A 6,000-nucleotide genomic window follows, 5' to 3' on the forward strand; every position below is an offset into this window, starting at 1 on the left:
AGTGGTGTATAAAGATTAGGGATGGAGGTAAACTCTGCTCCTCCAGCAGAGTTTGCAGAGTGGAGTTCTGGAAAAAACTCTGCCAACTGCTGTGTGGTGGAGTTTTTTCTCTCACATGGATTGCCAATGTTAAGTTGGCGAGTGAGAAAATTGAGAGTTAGACACCTACCGATGTGATTTCTCAACGTGGGTGGTTATGGCAGGTTGCTACGGATCGCATTGAAAAAGCTGCACCCTTTGGATGGCCGCATGATGCTGTTTGCACTGATTGTACAGCACAGGACATGCTCCTGAGAATACAAATCACCGTGAGCAATGTACTGAATTACGCCACTGTAAGCTATGCAGAATCGCATAGAGTTTTTGGGTAACTCCGCCCAACTCTAAAAAAACATAAGCCTCCGAAGTTCACCTGATCAATTCAAAACCTCATGTTAGCTACGGGACAGAGCAAACAGTTATAGTTTTCAGCTACAAGTAGTTAAAAAAGTGTAGAAAAATTGAGATACTGATCCCATATATCAACCACATAAATGTGATTTATCAATATAAACTATATTCAGTAAAACTACAAACAATGGAACATATAATTCGTTTAAAATACAATCAATAAATGATAGAAATGTGTAAAACATCCTCAATCTGGAAACAGGATAGAAGGCGGACTTTGTCAGTTGATTGAACATTCGTCACACACAAATCAGCTGTAGACTAAGGCAGCAGACTCTGGGTGAGTAACACTACATGATGTCAGATAGCCACAGATTAAATGAATTTTGTTTCTTTAATTTCTTATTGTGCATACCTATATGCATGAACTTTTTTAGGTTGTTGTCAAGCACAGGAAAAACTGTGTGGATTTTGGTTGCTATGCTTTAAGCAGGTGATAATGAGTTGTGATGAGACAAACATTCACATTTCATAGCTATTAAGGGATGACAGAAGGCTTGGTGTTTTACAGAAACAATCAACACTGGAATTTGTTGCGAACACTTTGAGGTTACAAAACAGAACACAAAAACCCTTATGCAGGATTAATGGCTGATGCCTTTATCATGTGTCCGCTGTGTACTTAAACAAAAGCCACTTTCAACGTGTTGTGTCCCTTTACCTTTATGTGTGTATACACCGTATGGCCCTTTGAATCTCTTATTAATCCTGGGTATGTATGAATGCAGACAAAAGCTCCTGGCTTTGTATTTTCTTCTTCAGGCACCAGACAAGTAATAAGCAAGGTATTGAGGATGCCACTTTTATGCATGTCAAGAGCCTGTGCTTGTGGGTGAAAAATAGCCACTGCATAAACATTAGTGTTAAAGTCAAACTGCATATTTATTTTTCTTTTAGCAACATACCCTCTGTGGCCAGTTGACAAAATAACTAATTCATCACTCTATATATTTCCAAAGATGTGAAAGGCTTATGCAATTGTAGCAAGCCTGTGTGGCCACGCCAGACGTATGTAATGGAAACTGACCAGACCATACCATGTTTTCAAAACAATCTAGTTCTGGGTGCACCTCCACTAGCACTGGGATTGTTTGCTGACAGACTGGGAAAACCAAGAACGCCCATGATTACATGTGAAGTAACAACATACTGTGCCAGATTACGCCTCTTGAAGGATAATGCTTTTGGTGGCCCCAACACACTGGTTATCCTGTCAAAGTAACAACATCACCTCTCCACAGGCAAGGCCGTTGTGTGTGAGTAATTTCAGCACATCTTATGGGATTGTGATTTTACAGCTATGTAGCTGTAGGTTGATGTTAAATAACATGCAGACAGATTTATTCAAAAGCAAGATGGCATCTGTGTAGGACATGGACCAGGTCGCTCCTGCCCATGAAGCTCCGCAGTGGCCAGTAATTTAAGAATAAGAGTTTTCTCTCCGGAATATGATATCCGGACTGCACCTGTTTCTTCAGATCAGGTGCTGTGCACCGGGAGCCGTTACTTGGACAAAGCGGGGACTGCGGATGCCGGCTGGTTGTTCTTCTGATGCTGCGTGGCTTCTGACACTGATCACACGGCTCCGACGCTCCCTCCTACAGTGTTACAGCGGAGTCAGCAGCACTCCTAAACAAATCAGGATGCCTGGTTGTGGATCACGGAAAACCGGTCCGAATACAGGATTGTCTGGGGGCTTCTTTCCTCCTCCTCTTCCCGGGACGCTGGTTAGAGGGTGTGGGGGGAATCAAGAAGAGGCTGTGGACAGAGGAGGGCTCAAGCCTAGCAGTCTGGTGAACAGCACCAGGACCGACCAGGGAAGACTGGGACACACGGCCAATCCTTAATTTCTACCTTGTTCTCTGGCAGTAGCAAGGCCACATCAGTGGGCCAGAAGTTAAGCAAGGGACACCAGTTAAACCAGCAGGCAGACCGAGGAAGGAGCGGAGGGGAAGGCGGATGCCCCCTCCCCAGGGGATCAACTGGACTTGGGGATTACGAATAACGTCAGCCCTGTTCACAGTGAGATATTAAACCCTATTGATGGTTCTCAAACTAATCCCGTAACTAGTGTGGGGGTGCGGTAGAGGTAGCTCCTAGCATGGTGACCCCAGAAGACATTAGAGGAGATAGCCCCAATAATAGGGGCCAGGCCCAAGATAGAAGCAAGCAGATGCAAGCAAGCGAGGGGCAAAAGGGAGCGCGATGCCCGACCCAACCTGCAACTACAGGTCAGCAAATTTCTCATATTGAAAACATCACTGGGTTTCCCACTGAGCTGGTGCAAGATCTGGGGAGGGTGGCAAATGGCTACCTCTATGCATAGCTAAGTCTCCTGATGTCAGAGCCAAGTTCTACTCATTGACGGATGATCAGACCTTTCGAATATTGGAGAATCATCATTCTCCCTAACTGTTGATGCAGATTCAGAATCTTCCTCTAGTGATGCCCTGGAAGAATCTACTTATGCAACCCAACATAAGCGGTTGGGGGTGGGATCCCAAGGAAAGAAGAGGAGGAACGAGAAAGGGCGAGCAAGTGGAGAAGCCTCTAAAGGCAGCAGTGGGGACGGCTCCCTGGGCAATCTTCACTGGGACTACTCTGCATCGCAGCTGGCATTTTCTGGGGGGGGGGAACATGAAAGATCTGCCAAACAAGGAAACAAGGGAACATCTGATATACAACCACAATCCCCCTCGGTAGAGGGATCTCTGGCAATAATCCTTCAAACCTTAAGACAAGTTCAATATGAAGCCAAGAGCTCAAGTCACTGGGTGAGGCTTGCTAATAAAAAACTGCATAGGACTGTAAAAAAAAAAATAAAACCTGCTCTGATATTGACCATGGTGGAGGAACGCACTGAGCATCTGGAATACGAGATTAGGAGGTTAAAACTGCAAGAAGCCTCACAGGCAGCAACGATGGTCGATCACTTATGGAAACTTGAAGAGTACGAAAATAGGCAGGGACATAACAATTTGAGAGCCCTGGGGATACCCGAGCAGGTGGAAGGCCCTGATGTATGTGCCTATATTATATTTCTCTTCAAGGGTGCCTTCCGTGAGAAAACTAATTGGGACTGGAGAGCTGAAATTCAATGTGCCCACAGGTTTCCCCTAATGATGAAGAAGTCTTGATCCAATGATGTCGAAAGACCTAGGACGATCTTGGCATATTTTGGGAACTTTCTGTTGCGGCAAGAAATTTATGATCAAGCTCGTCCTACCGCAAAGAAGGCTTTCGTGGATATTTTGTTCTTGTAAGACCCGACTTTGCCCATTCCACGGTAGAGAGGCGGTGGCGGATGCGACAGTATAATCCTTTCCAGCAGTGCAGAGCGGAAGTCTATCTCCTAAATCCGTCCCGCTTAAAAGTGACTTACAAAGGGCAAACACAAAGTTTCCCTTCAGAAGTCAGCGCTCAGGAATACCTGAAAGAAATAGGTGGATGAAATGTAGATAAAATATAGCTCAGTAAAGCAGTTAGGGATCCATGCTTCATGTTCCTGGATTAAATGATTGGTGGTACAACCTGCTACACAGCAATCACTCTGGGGTTTTAAGGATAATTTAGTCCTCATTGAATCTGGTTGGAGTGGGATACTCAGTCTAAGGTTTTTCGTTGTTGTTTTTTTTTCTTTCCTTTGTTTTTTTTCAGCCTGATTGCTTATTTGGTGGGGGGGAGGGAGGGGTCCGTAGGAGGGAGGGGTTTGGGGATGGGAAGGGTGCGACACGGCATGGAAATTGGACACAAAAAAATACAGGAAGAGATAGCATTGCCTTGGACAAGAAGATATTTTTCTTGGATGGGTAGGGGCAAGGTATTAAGCGCGAGAATTTAGGAAACTGGGCCAACGTGTAAACTAAGAGTCACCACGGTGAACATCTGCGGCCTCAATTATAGGAAAAAGAGAGCCAGGATAACCCTGGACTTGCAAGCTTTAGAGGCAGATATAGTATGCCTTCAAGAGACCCACATCGAGGGAGTGCAGCTGTCTTTATTGGACACTCTAGGTTTTATAGTAGTTCCGGGCACGTATCAAAACACACAGACTTGTGAGGTGGCAGGTTTGGCTGAAAGGGATGTGATTCAGATTTTGTCACATATTCGTACTGACAGTCGGGGGAGATGGGTTATGCTGTGATTTCGGTCTAATGTGTGCACCTTTATGTTATGTTCTTTATATGGACCAATTCTAGATGATGCTGGACTATATGACTGGTTGAACAATGAACTGGTGTCTTGGCCTGCTCCCATTATTCTATGTGGAGACTTAAACATCAATTTGGCCAATAGCTGGTCATGTGGGGAACAATATAAATACTACGGCAGGAAACTCAGGATATCTTAGAAGTATGTGTAAAGATTATACCCTGATGGATGCTTGAGAGAGCAGAAGCCAACCGAACATAGCATCACCTTTTTCTCTTCACCCCATCAATCACGCGCTCGTCTTGACTTTTTCTTTGTCTCACATGCTAGAATTCAAGACTGTGATATTGAACTCTCCCCCCAGGTCATGTCTGACCACAACCCTCTAGTTTTGGTAATCAAGGAGTGTATGCCCCATAGAAGAGGCCGTCAATGGAGTTTTTAGCGGGCATTACTGGTAAATGAAAAATCTGTAACTAACATGAAAGCCTGGATTGTAATGTTCCTTAGTGAGATTCTTGGTAGCACTTCTCTAGAAATAGTTTAGGATACATTAAAAGCTGGGATTCGGGGGGAAACTCTCCAGTTCTCGCTAACTAGGGTAAGGAAAGAGAAGCAAAAGATGCGAGAATTATATGCCCTGCTAGTCCTGGAAGAAGAGAAATTAATAACTGCTACACAACAGGGGGGCAACTGCCAGGAAGCGCAGATAGGGGCCATGATGGCTAAAGCAGCTATAAATGATATTGCGAATAAAAAACAACAGCAAAGTTTTTAGTTTGTAGCAAGCAAGCTTATGAATACAGAGAACAAGTTGGGCGCACACTAGCTATAAGGACCAGGCAAAAGAACGTCCAGAATGAAGTCAGGGAGATTAGGGACCCAGATCTGGGCATTACTTCTGATCCAGTGGGGATAAGATCTGCATTTAAAAGATTCTACCAGAAATTATATCTGGACACCTGTACGGAGGATCAGGATGACATTTCTAATTATTTAGATCTAAGTGTAACCATGAAATTTGATGAAGATGATCAGGCAGGGTTGGAAGGGATCCCCCTGTGGGAAGAGATTCTTAGTGCTATCTCCTCATTGGTGACCGGGAAGGTCGCTGGTGAAAACGGCATTCCAACGGAATTCTAAAGAACATTTGCCTCGGAGCTTAGGGACTGTCTTGTGAGACTGTTTAAACATATTTTTGAAGGTAATAAACCCCCTCCTTCTTGGTCTCAAGTGAAGATAGTAGTTTTCCCTAAAAAAACAAATCTGTACGGTAGCTCGGGTCATATAGGCCGATTACGCTTATTAACGGGGACACTAAAATATATTCTAAAATCTTAGCCTCTCATTTGTCGCCCGTTATTCGTAAAGTAGTAAGTGGACGGCACCATGGATTTA

Source organism: Triturus cristatus, chromosome 5_1, assembly GCF_964204655.1.
Source record: "Triturus cristatus chromosome 5_1, aTriCri1.1, whole genome shotgun sequence".
NCBI lineage: Eukaryota > Metazoa > Chordata > Amphibia > Caudata > Salamandridae > Triturus > Triturus cristatus.